The sequence below is a fragment of the Anomaloglossus baeobatrachus genome, chromosome 3, assembly GCF_048569485.1.
Source record: "Anomaloglossus baeobatrachus isolate aAnoBae1 chromosome 3, aAnoBae1.hap1, whole genome shotgun sequence".
NCBI classification, from domain to species: Eukaryota; Metazoa; Chordata; class Amphibia; order Anura; family Aromobatidae; genus Anomaloglossus; species Anomaloglossus baeobatrachus.
In genome coordinates this window covers 666,498,442-666,513,057 of record NC_134355.1, presented here as the reverse complement: position 1 = coordinate 666,513,057, position 14,616 = coordinate 666,498,442, and positions in this window count along the sequence as shown.

The window sequence follows — 14,616 nt, the reverse complement described above, 5'->3', positions numbered from 1 at the left end:
ACGGGAAAGGCACGCGTATTTTTGAGAGTGCTTCATGCAAAGCATCTTTTTCTTTTTCAAAAGGGGGCTCAACCGATGCCAGTCAAGTGGGGTGTGTGTGGCCCAGTGAGTGGCAACGAGGGAGACTGTGGTTGGAGTCCCCTCGCTGTGTTTCTAAAAGAACCAAGATGAACAAGTCATGGCTCTCAGAGGACTTTTCTTCCCCGGGGTCAGCCAGGGGACGGGAAAGGCACGCGTATTTTTGAGAGTGCTTCATGCAAAGCATCTTTTTCTTTTTCAAAAGGGGGCTCAACCGATGCCAGTCAAGTGGGGTGTGTGTGGCCCAGTGAGTGGCAACGAGGGAGACTGTGGTTGGAGTCCCCTCGCTGTGTTTCTAAAAGAACCAAGATGAACAAGTCATGGCTCTCAGAGGACTTTTCTTCCCCGGGGTCAGCCAGGGGACGGGAAAGGCACGCGTATTTTTGAGAGTGCTTCATGCAAAGCATCTTTTTCTTTTTCAAAAGGGGGCTCAACCGATGCCAGTCAAGTGGGGTGTGTGTGGCCCAGTGAGTGGCAAAGAGGGAGACTGTGGTTGGAGTCCCCTCGCTGTGTTTCTAAAAGAACCAAGATGAACAAGTCATGGCTCTCAGAGGACTTTTCTTCCCCGGGGTCAGCCAGGGGACGGGAAAGGCACGCGTATCTTTGAGAGTGCTTCATGCAAAGCATCTTTTTCTTTTTCAAAAGGGGGCTCAACCGATGCCAGTCAAGTGGGGTGTGTGTGGCCCAGTGAGTGGCAACGAGGGAGACTGTGGTTGGAGTCCCCTCGCTGTGTTTCTAAAAGAACCAAGATGAACAAGTCATGGCTCTCAGAGGACTTTTCTTCCCCGGGGTCAGCCAGGGGACGGGAAAGGCACGCGTATTTTTGAGAGTGCTTCATGCAAAGCATCTTTTTCTTTTTCAAAAGGGGGCTCAACCGATGCCAGTCAAGTGGGGTGTGTGTGGCCCAGTGAGTGGCAACGAGGGAGACTGTGGTTGGAGTCCCCTCGCTGTGTTTCTAAAAGAACCAAGATGAACAAGTCATGGCTCTCAGAGGACTTTTCTTCCCCGGGGTCAGCCAGGGGACGGGAAAGGCACGCGTATTTTTGAGAGTGCTTCATGCAAAGCATCTTTTTCTTTTTCAAAAGGGGGCTCAACCGATGCCAGTCAAGTGGGGTGTGTGTGGCCCAGTGAGTGGCAACGAGGGAGACTGTGGTTGGAGTCCCCTCGCTGTGTTTCTAAAAGAACCAAGATGAACAAGTCATGGCTCTCAGAGGACTTTTCTTCCCCGGGGTCAGCCAGGGGACGGGAAAGGCACGCGTATTTTTGAGAGTGCTTCATGCAAAGCATCTTTTTCTTTTTCAAAAGGGGGCTCAACCGATGCCAGTCAAGTGGGGTGTGTGTGGCCCAGTGAGTGGCAACGAGGGAGACTGTGGTTGGAGTCCCCTCGCTGTGTTATACATGCTTTTAGAAGGGCATGACATGGCTTGGAGGTTGACTTTCATAAAATGCAAACTGTTGGCTACCAAAATGCTGCCTTTCCAACAACTGTGGTTATAGGCAATGAGGAACATACTGATGAAGATGAGACGCAGATACCCGATTGGGATGACAACTTAAATATTCGGTCAGGGCAAGAAGAAACTCGGTCTGAGGGGGAGGGGAGTGCAAACACAACAATTGATGATGAAGTTCTAGATCCCACCTACTGTCAACCCACAGTCAGACACTCGAGGAGGTCAATAGAGGCGGTGGAGGAGGATGCAACCGACGTCGAAGTAACCTGGCGCCTTCCTGGACACAGTCGGAGCACTGGTAGCACGTCTACAACTGCATCCTCAGCCACCACTCTGCCTCTGAGCATTATTCGGGGTGGATCAACAGGTCGCATGGCCTCTAAGCCTTGCCTAGCCTGGTCCTTTTTTGACATAAAAAAAGATCGGCCAAATTATGTGATCTGTAACATTTGCCATGGTTATCTTAGTAGAGGTCAAAACCTCAGCAGTTTGACAACTTCTTCCATGAATCGTCACATGAATAAATATCATATGGCCTGGTGGGAAGCTCACCATGCTGCAATGCGGCCTAGTGTAGCCAACCATCCACCGCCTGCCCCTTCCAGGGCATCCGCACGCTCGTCATCTTCTAGGACTGTGGGGACAGCTGTCACACCTGTTTTTCCACCCACAACTTCCACCACTGTAACCGCAACAGGCAGTTTGCTTGGTAGGTCATCAGTTGGTTTGGAAGGGGAAACAAGTGAGTGTGTACAGCTCTCTCAGACATCGATAGCACCAACTTTGGATGAAGGCAACATCATGTCTCCGCCTGCACTTTCCTCCCAAAGCTGCATTTTTCCAGGGACACCCTACTCAACACCGTCTACACACAGCAGCCAGATCTCTGTCCCTCAGATGTGGTCAAATAAAAGGCCACTTCCTTCGACCCATGACAAAGCGAAGAGGTTGACTCTATCCCTCTGTAAGCTGTTGGCTACAGAAATGCTGCCTTTCCGCCTAGTGGACACACAGGATTTTAGAGACCTTATATCTGTCGCTGTGCCCCAGTACCAGATGCCTAGTCGCCACTACTTCTCTAAGAAAGGTGTGCCCGCGCTACACCAGCATGTCGCACACAATATCACCGCTTCCTTGAGAAACTCTGTGTGTGAACGGGTGAATTTCAGCACCGATACTTGGACCAGTAAGCATGGACAGGGACGTTACATGTCGCTGACTGGGCACTGGGTAACTATGGTGATAGATGGTGAAGGGTCTGCTGCACAAGTCTTGCCGTCCCCACGACTTGTGTGTCCATCCTCTGTCTGTCCAAGTTCCGCCACTGCTTCTGCATCCTCCACCTCATCTGGGTCCTCCACCTCCGCCCCAAGCCTGCCTGGTCAGGCCACCAGCGTTCTCACTGCGCAGAAGGAATCACGCACCCCTCATTACTATGCTGGCAGCAGAGCGCAACGGCATCAGGCGGTCTTTAGCTTGACATGTCTTGGGAATAAGAGTCACACAGCTGAGGAGTTGTGGTCAGCTCTGCGGTCCGAGTTTAATAAATGGTTGTCTCCACTCAACCTGCAGCCTGGTAAGGCCGTGTGCGACAATGCTGCAAACCTGGGTGCGGCCCTTCGCCTGGGCAAGGTGACACACGTGCCTTGTATGGCTCACGTGTTGAACCTTGTTGTCCAGCAATTTTTAACACACTATCCCGGCCTAGATGGCCTTCTGACCAGGGCACGGAAACTGTCTGCAGTGCTCACTTCCGCCGTTCAAGCGCCGCAGCTGAACGACTTGCATCGCTCCAGAAGTCTTTCGGCCTGCCGGTTCATCGCCTGAAATGCGATGTGGCGACACGCTGGAATTCAACTCTCCACATGTTACAGCGACTGTGGCAGCACCGCAGAGCCCTGGTGCAATACGTCATGACGTATAGCCTGGGCCAACGAGATGCAGAGGTGGGGCAGATCACCCTGATGGAGTGATCTCAGATCACGGACCTATGCACCCTTCTGCACAGTTTCGACATGGCGACGAATATGTTTAGCGCTGACAATGCCATTATCAGCATGACGATTACAGTCATTTACATGCTGGAGCACACGCTAAACACTATTCGGAGTCAGGGGGTGGGACAACAGGAAGGGGAGGAACTACAGGAGGATTCATATGCGCAAGACACAACAACATCACCAAGGTCCAGACGTTCATCATCACCAACGCGGCAGGCATGGGACCATGGGGGACAGGGATCAACAAGGGCGCATGGTAGCAGGCGAGATGTTGAGGAAGGTGCAGGAGGACATGAAGATATGGAGGACGAACTGTCCATGGACATGGAAGACTCAGCTGATGAGGGGGACCTTGGTCAAATTTAAGTTGAAAGAGGTTGGGGGGAGATGACAGAGGAAGAAAGAATGGTTATCACCTCTATGCCACAAACACAGCGTGGACTTGGTCCGCATGGCTGCGCAAGACACATGAGTGCCTTCTTGTTGCACTACCTCCAACATGACCCTCGTATTGTCAAAATTAGAAGTGATGATGACTACTGGCTTGCCACACTATTAGATCCCCGGGACAAGTCCAAATTTTGTGACATAATTCCACCCATAGAAAGGGACGCACGTATGCAGGAGTATCAGCAGAAGCTGTTACTCGATCTTAGCTCGGCTTTTCCACCAAACAACCGTGCAGGTGAAGGGAGTGATTCTCCCAGTTGTAACTTGACAAACATGGGACGGCCTCGTCATCTTCAACAGTCTACCCGTACCAGTAGGACCGTATCTGGTGCTGGTAACAGCAATTTTATGGAATCTTTTCATAATTTTTTTAGACCCTCCTTTGCAAGGCCACCAGAGACATCAAGTGTGTCACATAGTCAACGGATGGAGAGGATGATACAGGAGTATCTCCAAATGAACATCGATGCAATGACTTTGCAAATGGAGCCTTGCTCCTTTTGTGCTTCAAATCTAGAAAAATGTCAAGAGCTCTCCAGTTACGCCTTGAAGATTTTGTCGTGTCCAGCTGCCAGCGTTGTCTCTGAACGTGTCTTCAGTGCTGCTGGGTGTGTGCTGACAGATAAGCGCACGCGTCTGTCCAGTGACAATGTGGACAGACTGACGTTCATCAAAATGAACAAGTCATGGATCCAGAAGGAATTTACTACCCCTGTGTCATCCTGGGGAGAGTAAATGCTTGTGGATTTGGAATGTGCTTGATGCAAATCAAAACATCCTGTTTGCAACTAGGGCACAAGTCCTGCCACTGATGGGGTGTCTGTGTGCCCAATTTGGGGAAAAAAGGTAGACTCCGCTTGGAGTAACCCTTGCTTGCTGTGTTTTTTAAAAATGATACAAGATGAACAGATCTGAAGGCAAGATGAAGGCAACATCATGTCTCCGCCTGCACTTTTCTCACAAACCTGCATTTTTCCAGGGACACCCTACTCAACACCGTCTACAGACAGCAGCCAGATCTCTGTCCCTCAGATGTGGTCAAATAAAAGGCCACTTACTGCGACCCATGACAAAGCTAAGTGGTTGACTCTATCCCTCTGTAAGCTGTTGGCTACCGAAATGCTGCCTTTACGCGTAGTGGACACACAGGATTTTACAGACCTTATGTCTGTCGCTGTGCCCCAGTACCAGATGCCCAATCACCACTGCTTCTCCAAGAAAAGCATGCCCGCGCTACACCAGCATGTCGCACACAACATCACCACTTCCTTGAGAAAATCTGTGTGCGACAGGGTGCATTTCAACACAGATACTTGGACCAGTAAGCATAGACAGGGTCATTACATGTCACTGACTGGGCACTGGCAAACTATGGTGAGAGATGGAGAAGGGTCTGCTGTACAAGTCTTGCCGTCCCCACGAGTTGTTTCAATCCTTGTTCTGTATGTAGAAGTTAATACACTGCTTCTGCCTCTTCAACCTCGTGTGGGTCCTCTACCTTGGCGCAAACCCTGTGTGGTCAGGCCACCCTTCCTTGCAACTGCGCACAAGGACTACCACACACCTCCTTACTATGCTGGCAGCAGAGCTCAATGCCATCAGGCGGTCAAAGTTTTACTTTGAAATGTATGGGAAATGTGAGTCACACCGCTATTACAGAGAATAGTAGTCAGGCAGGGTCAAAACATTAATTGAGGAACAGGAACAGAATGGGACGGCCAGGAAAGAATCAGAAAACAAGCAGAGGTGAAATGCGTATCGGCCAACAAGGTACATAAACAGCAAGCAGGAAAAGTAGTCAGGTAACAAGCACACAAAATCATAAAACTGAACTGGGGGTAAAATTAACCAGAGGTTCATAGCTATGTCTGGCAGTGGTCTGCAGACAGGATGGGCATAAAAAAGGGTGTGGTGTCTTCCCATTGGTTGTAGCTGAATGATGGTATTTCATCTGTGAGATACCCACCAGCTACATTCAGCCAGAGATTCTGCATCTGTCAAGGTAATGCAGCCCAGTGGGTGAGCATAACCTGCGTCCACCTGCGCCGCTGGCATCGACTACTCTCCCATCATCAGCACTATTCATGAAAGGAACACGTTGTCACCTGGCGACCGGAGTACAAATTGACGGAGCGGACTCCGTTGGTGACTTAACAGCCGTGTGCGGCAATGATGCAAACCTGGCTGCGGGCCATCCTCAGGGCAATGTGACACACGTGCCTTTTAGGGCTCACGTGTTGAACCGAATTCGCCAGCAATTTTTAAAACACCATCACGGCCTACATGGCCTTGTGCAGTGGGCACGCTCGCTATGTGCTCACTTCCATCGTGCGCACACAGCAGCTCAACAACTTTCATCACTCCGGAAGTCTTAGGGTCTGGCAGTTAAACGCCGTAAATGCGATGTTTCGACACGCAGGAATTGGAATCTGCACATGTTGCAGCGTGTGTGGCAGCACCGCAGAGCCCTGCTGAAATACGGTAAGACATATAGCCTGGGATAACTTGATCCAGAGGTGGTGCAGATCACGCTGCTGGAGTGGTGTCAGATCAAGGACCTATGCACCCTGCTACACAGTTTTGAAATGTCGACGAAGATGTTTAGCACTGGCAATGTCATTCTCAGCGTGACAATTCTGGTCATCTACATGATGGAGCACACTGTAATTATTATTCGGAGTCAGGTGTTGGGACAAGAGGAAGGGGAGGAAGTACAGGAGGAGTCATATGCGGAAGGGATAACAAGATCTACGAGGTACAGATGGTCAGCGGCACCTATGCGGCAGTCATGGTGAGGGAGAGGGATTAACAAGGGCGCATAGTATCAGCAAAAAGTGTTGATGAAAGTGCAGGAGCCCATGAAGAAATGGAGGACGAACTGGCGATGGGCATGGAAGACTCAGCAGATGAGTGAGAGCTTGCTCACATTTTGGTTGTGCGAGGTTGGGGGGAGAGGGCAGAGGAAGGATGCACGATTCTCACCTCTCTGCCACCAACACACCAAGGACTTGGTCCTCCTGGATGCACAAGACACATGAGCGCCTTCTTGCTGCACTACCTACATGACCCTCGGATTGTATGAATTTGAACTAATCCTGAATACTGGGTTGCCACACTGTTAGATCCCCGGTACAAGACAAAATTTGGTGAACTAATTCCTGCCATAGAAATAGACGCACGTATACAGGAGTATCTGCAGAATGTGGTACGCAATCTTAGATCTACTTGTCCACTAAACACCAGTGCTGCACAGAGTGAATCTCAACGCTTTGTCATGGATAGGAGGAAATGGTCTTTTACTTGTCCACATCGGAGGGACCGAGGGATGGCTGCTGTGCTGAGATGGCGTTGAGTACGGTGTCCCTGCACAGTTGCACTTTTGGTCATATCCCAAAATGAGTTGAAAAAGGACAGATGCTGTTGGAAAGGGGAACAGGTGTGTTGGAAAGGGGAAAAAAGTTTTGGTCCGTGGATTTGGTGGTTAAGCAACTGTAACATTTGCTGAAGAAACAACATCTGTTACAGTGGGACTGGCAGATTTGGATAAAGTGTTATATAATCTGTGACCGCTATATAACGAAAATTAATAAGAAAAGAAAGAGAAAGGTATATATCCCCATCAGCAGTCAGTGTCCACCGTGCTCCCAGTTGGAAAAGGAGAGGTTGGCAACTTGAAGGTTTGGTGGAGGATACAGAGCTGTGTGGCTATGAAACTAATAGTAGCCTGAACCGAGTTAGACGCCATTCGGATCTGGAGACTGTGAGCCCTGTTAGCGTCACAGGGTCCACATGCCCACCCAGCCCAGGAACTCCCTGTTAACAACACAGGGGCCATTGAGTACGCTGACCGTGTGCGTAGGGGCCACACCTGTGGACAGCAGGCGCATCAGCAGCAGCAGGCCTGTTAATGCCACTGGGCTGCACAAGCAGGACTGTTAGGACAGGAGCTGGTCTTAACCGTTCTGCGTTACCAACTGTGGTGGTGGCCTGCATCCACCACCCGATCCCTGCCTACCTCTGGCCTAAAGCCGCAATGGGTTCAACACATGGAGGTGTGCTCTTTCGGAGCATAATAGAAGACTGCGCACCTCCTTGTTGGCTCCAGCCCCTTTTATAACCTGGGTCCGCCCCAAACCAGGGTGAACCACAATGCACCTCCTGGAGACAAAAGTAGAGTGACACGTCATGAGTGGCATAACTAGCGTCCTATTTGGAAACGCAACTTCAATGATGACCTCATGGCTGCCATGACCCAAACACCTCACCAGTCATCGTCTGAGCATCAATAATGCGGTGACAAGTCATAGGTGTGGGCCTCTGCAAGCCATTTGGGAGGACACCTGATGCCCTGTGGTCTATATGGGACCCCTACATCAGGGCCAGGGCCAAAGAGTTCATTACCGGACCTAGTCTCTGATGCAGGAAGTGCCTGAGCATGCTCAGTAGCATGAAATACAGTCTCTGAAAAAAGACTATCAGCTTTAGCATGGTGTCTATGCCCAAAACAGGACTTATACCCGGCACGGAATGCAAGCACCTGTGCAAAGAGGCTTTTCACACTTAGTGTGGGAGCATGCGCTGTATCCCGAAATGAAAACTTAGCGTCAGGAATGGCACAGTCAGGCTGAGCATACTCACTAGGCGAAACACTGTAATTATGCTGCAGCTGGGGTACATCGGCACACGCATGCGCACTAGCTGCCTCTCCACACTTAGACGTGGAGGGGAAATTTGTCTTGGAGATGCTGTCTATGAACAGAAGGAAAAGCTAAAGGAAGCCTGACTTTCTATCCCTCCGAATTATGAAATGCAGCAATGAATTCCATGAGTTTGCTATAACATTAGCGTAGCAAAATGTGCATGAGGGTGTGATGTAGAGGTGCTAGAAATAGCTTGTCACCAGTGGTGCACTAATGGAATACAACAGCCAGTTCTATGATGCCACAAAATGGCAGTATTTTGTGCTATCATTATAGCTTATTAAAAACAGAGCACGAGGTTGTCATGCAGAGGTGCTGCACATAGATTTGCAGTAGTGTGAATTGACAAAAGTACAATAGCCACGTTTAGGATACAACTAGGTACAGTGAGTGTTTGCTAGTATAATGGCTGAGTTTAAAAAAGTTTGAGTGTGCAATGCAGGCAGATGTCCTGCAAATAACGTTCCAATACTGTGAATTGACAAAAGTACAATAGCCACGTTTAGGATACAACTAGGTACAGTGAGTGTTTGCTAGTATAATGGCTGAGTTTAAAAAAGTTTGAGTGTGCAAGGCAGGCAGATGTCCTGCAAATAACGTTCCAATACTGTGAATTGACAAAAGTACAATAGCCACGTTTAGGATACAACTAGGTACAGTGAGTGTTTGCTAGTATAATGGCTGAGTTTAAAAAAGTTTGAGTGTGCAATGCAGGCAGACGTGCTGCTAATAACGTTCCAATACTGTGAATTGACAAAAGTACAATAGCCACGTTTAGGATACAACTAGGTACAGTGAGTGTTTGCTAGTATAATGGCTGAGTTTAAAAAAGTTTGAGTGTGCAAGGCAGGCAGATGTCCTGCAAATAACGTTCCAATACTGTGAATTGACAAAAGTACAATAGCCACGTTTAGGATACAACTAGGTACAGTGAGTGTTTGCTAGTATAATGGCTGAGTTTAAAAAAGTTTGAGTGTGCAATGCAGGCAGACGTGCTGCTAATAACGTTCCAATACTGTGAATTGACAAAAGTACAATAGCCACGTTTAGGATACAACTAGGTACAGTGAGTGTTTGCTAGTATAATGGCTGAGTTTAAAAAAGTTTGAGTGTGCAATGCAGGCAGACGTCCTGCAAATAACGTTCCAATACTGTGAATTGACAAAAGTACAATAGCCACGTTTAGGATACAACTAGGTACAGTGAGTGTTTGCTAGTATAATGGCTGAGTTTAAAAAAGTTTGAGTGTGCAATGCAGGCAGACGTCCTGCAAATAACGTTCCAATACTGTGAATTGACAAAAGTACAATAGCCACGTTTAGGATACAACTAGGTACAGTGAGTGTTTGCTAGTATAATGGCTGAGTTTAAAAAAGTTTGAGTGTGCAATGCAGGCAGACGTGCTGCAAATAACGTTCCAATACTGTGAATTGACAAAAGTACAATAGCCACGTTTAGGATACAACTAGGTACAGTGAGTGTTTGCTAGTATAATGGCTGAGTTTAAAAAAGTTTGAGTGTGCAATGCAGGCAGACGTCCTGCAAATAACGTTCCAATACTGTGAATTGACAAAAGTACAATAGCCACGTTTAGGATACAACTAGGTACAGTGAGTGTTTGCTAGTATAATGGCTAAGTTTAAAAAAGTTTGAGTGTGCAATGCAGGCAGACGTCCTGCAAATAACGTTCCAATACTGTGAATTGACAAAAGTACAATAGCCACGTTTAGGATACAACTAGGTACAGTGAGTGTTTGCTAGTATAATGGCTGAGTTTAAAAAAGTTTGAGTGTGCAATGCAGGCAGACGTCCTGCAAATAACGTTCCAATACTGTGAATTGACAAAAGTACAATAGCCACGTTTAGGATACAACTAGGTACAGTGAGTGTTTGCTAGTATAATGGCTGAGTTTAAAAAAGTTTGAGTGTGCAATGCAGGCAGACGTGCTGCAAATAACGTTCCAATACTGTGAATTGACAAAAGTACAATAGCCACGTTTAGGATACAACTAGGTACAGTGAGTGTTTGCTAGTATAATGGCTGAGTTTAAAAAAGTTTGAGTGTGCAATGCAGGCAGATGTCCTGCAAATAACGTTCCAATACTGTGAATTGACAAAAGTACAATAGCCACGTTTAGGATACAACTAGGTACAGTGAGTGTTTGCTAGTATAATGGCTGAGTTTAAAAAAGTTAGAGTGTGCAATGCAGGCAGATGTCATGCAAATAACGTTCCAATACTGTGAATTGACAAAAGTCCAATAGCCACGTATAGGATGCCACTAGGTACACTGAGTGTTTGCTAGTATAATGGCTTCGTTATAATTAGTTGGAGTGTGCAACGCAGGCAGATGCGCTCTGCAAATGTCTTGGCACTAGTGGGACTATAGCAAAGTCCAATAGCCACGTATAGGATGCCACTAGGTACACTGAGTGTTTGCTAGTAAAATTGCTTAGTTTAAAAAAGTTGTAGTGTGCAATGCAGGCAGACGTGCTCTGCAAATGTCTTTGCACTAGTGGGACTATAGCAAAGTCCAATAGCCACGTATAGGATGCCACTAGGTACACTGAGTGTTTGCTAGTAAAATTGCTTAGTTTAAAAAAGTTGTAGTGTGCAATGCAGGCAGACGTGCTCTGCAAATGTCTTTGCACTAGTGGGACTATAGCAAAGTCCAATAGCCACGTATAGGATGCCACTAGGTACACTGAGTGTTTGCTAGTAAAATTGCTTAGTTTAAAAAACTTGGAGTGTGCAATGCAGGCAGATGTGCTCTGCTAATGTCTTTGCACTAGTGGGACTATAGCAAAGTCCAATAGCCACGTATAGGATGCCACTAGGTACACTGAGTGTTTGCTAGTATAATGGCTTCGTTATAATTAGTTGGAGTGTGCAACGCAGGCAGATGCGCTCTGCAAATGTCTTGGCACTAGTGGGACTATAGCAAAGTCCAATAGCCACGTATAGGATGCCACTAGGTACACTGAGTGTTTGCTAGTAAAATTGCTTAGTTTAAAAAAGTTGTAGTGTGCAATGCAGGCAGACGTGCTCTGCAAATGTCTTTGCACTAGTGGGACTATAGCAAAGTCCAATAGCCACGTATAGGATGCCACTAGGTACACTGAGTGTTTGCTTGTAAAATTGCTTAGTTTACAAAACTTGGAGTGTGCAATGCAGGCAGATGTGCTCTGCTAATGTCTTTGCACTAGTGGGACTATAGCAAAGTCCAATAGCCACGTTTAGGATGCCACTAGGTACACTGAGTGTTTGCTAGTAAAATTGATTAGTTTAAAAAAGTTGTAGTGTGCAATGCAGGCAGACGTGCCCTGCAAATGTCTTTGCACTAGTGGGACTATAGCAAAGTCCAATAGCCACGTATAGGATGCCACTAGGTACACTGAGTGTTTGCTAGTAAAATTGCTTAGTTTAAAAAACTTGGAGTGTGCAATGCAGGCAGATGTGCTCTGCTAATGTCTTTGCACTAGTGGGACTATAGCAAAGTCCAATAGCCACGTATAGGATGCCACTAGGTACACTGAGTGTTTGCTAGTATAATGGCTTCGTTATAATTAGTTGGAGTGTGCAACGCAGGCAGATGCGCTCTGCAAATGTCTTGGCACTAGTGGGACTATAGCAAAGTCCAATAGCCACGTATAGGATGCCACTAGGTACACTGAGTGTTTGCTAGTAAAATTGCTTAGTTTAAAAAAGTTGTAGTGTGCAATGCAGGCAGACGTGCTCTGCAAATGTCTTTGCACTAGTGGGACTATAGCAAAGTCCAATAGCCACGTATAGGATGCCACTAGGTACACTGAGTGTTTGCTAGTAAAATTGCTTAGTTTAAAAAAGTTGTAGTGTGCAATGCAGGCAGACGTGCTCTGCAAATGTCTTTGCACTAGTGGGACTATAGCAAAGTCCAATAGCCACGTATAGGATGCCACTAGGTACACTGAGTGTTTGCTAGTAAAATTGCTTAGTTTAAAAAAGTTGTAGTGTGCAATGCAGGCAGATGCGCTCTGCAAATGTCTTGGCACTAGTGGGACTATAGCAAAGTCCAATAGCCACGTTTAGGATGCCACTAGGTACACTGAGTGTTTGCTAGTAAAATTGATTAGTTTAAAAAAGTTGTAGTGTGCAATGCAGGCAGACGTGCTCTGCAAATGTCTTTGCACTAGTGGGACTATAGCAAAGTCCAATAGCCACGTATAGGATGCCACTAGGTACACTGAGTGTTTGCTAGTAAAATTGCTTAGTTTAAAAAAGTTGTAGTGTGCAATGCAGGCAGACGTGCTCTGCAAATGTCTTTGCACTAGTGGGACTATAGCAAAGTCCAATAGCCACGTATAGGATGCCACTAGGTACACTGAGTGTTTGCTAGTAAAATTGCTTAGTTTAAAAAACTTGGAGTGTGCAATGCAGGCAGATGTGCTCTGCTAATGTCTTTGCACTAGTGGGACTATAGCAAAGTCCAATAGCCACGTTTAGGATGCCACTAGGTACACTGAGTGTTTGCTAGTAAAATTGATTAGTTTAAAAAAGTTGTAGTGTGCAATGCAGGCAGACGTGCTCTGCAAATGTCTTTGCACTAGTGGGACTATAGCAAAGTCCAATAGCCACGTATAGGATGCCACTAGGTACACTGAGTGTTTGCTAGTAAAATTGCTTAGTTTAAAAAAGTTGTAGTGTGCAATGCAGGCAGACGTGCTCTGCAAATGTCTTTGCACTAGTGGGACTATAGCAAAGTCCAATAGCCACGTATAGGATGCCACTAGGTACACTGAGTGTTTGCTAGTAAAATTGCTTAGTTTAAAAAACTTGGAGTGTGCAATGCAGGCAGATGTGCTCTGCTAATGTCTTTGCACTAGTGGGACTATAGCAAAGTCCAATAGCCACGTATAGGATGCCACTAGGTACACTGAGTGTTTGCTAGTATAATGGCTTCGTTATAATTAGTTGGAGTGTGCAACGCAGGCAGATGCGCTCTGCAAATGTCTTGGCACTAGTGGGACTATAGCAAAGTCCAATAGCCACGTATAGGATGCCACTAGGTACACTGAGTGTTTGCTAGTAAAATTGCTTAGTTTAAAAAAGTTGTAGTGTGCAATGCAGGCAGACGTGCTCTGCAAATGTCTTTGCACTAGTGGGACTATAGCAAAGTCCAATAGCCACGTATAGGATGCCACTAGGTACACTGAGTGTTTGCTAGTAAAATTGCATAGTTTAAAAAAGTTGTAGTGTGCAATGCAGGCAGACGTGCTCTGCAAATGTCTTTGCAATAGTGGGACTATAGCAAAGTCCAATAGCCACGTATAGGATGCCACTAGGTACACTGAGTGTTTGCTAGTAAAATTGCTTAGTTTAAAAAAGTTGTAGTGTGCAATGCAGGCAGACGTGCTCTGCAAATGTCTTTGCACTAGTGGGACTATAGCAAAGTCCAATAGCCACGTATAGGATGCCACTAGGTACACTGAGTGTTTGCTAGTAAAATTGCTTAGTTTAAAAAAGTTGTAGTGTGCAATGCAGGCAGACGTGCTCTGCAAATGTCTTTGCACTAGTGGGACTATAGCAAAGTCCAATAGCCACGTATAGGATGCCACTAGGTACACTGAGTGTTTGCTAGTAAAATTGCTTAGTTTAAAAAAGTTGTAGTGTGCAATGCAGGCAGACGTGCTCTGCAAATGTCTTTGCACTAGTGGGACTATAGCAAAGTCCAATAGCCACGTATAGGATGCCACTAGGTACACTGAGTGTTTGCTAGTATAATGGCTTCGTTATAATTAGTTGGAGTGTGCAACGCAGGCAGATGCGCTCTGCAAATGTCTTGGCACTAGTGGGACTATAGCAAAGTCCAATAGCCACGTATAGGATGCCACTAGGTACACTGAGTGTTTGCTAGTAAAATTGCTTAGTTTAAAAAAGTTGTAGTGTGCAATGCAG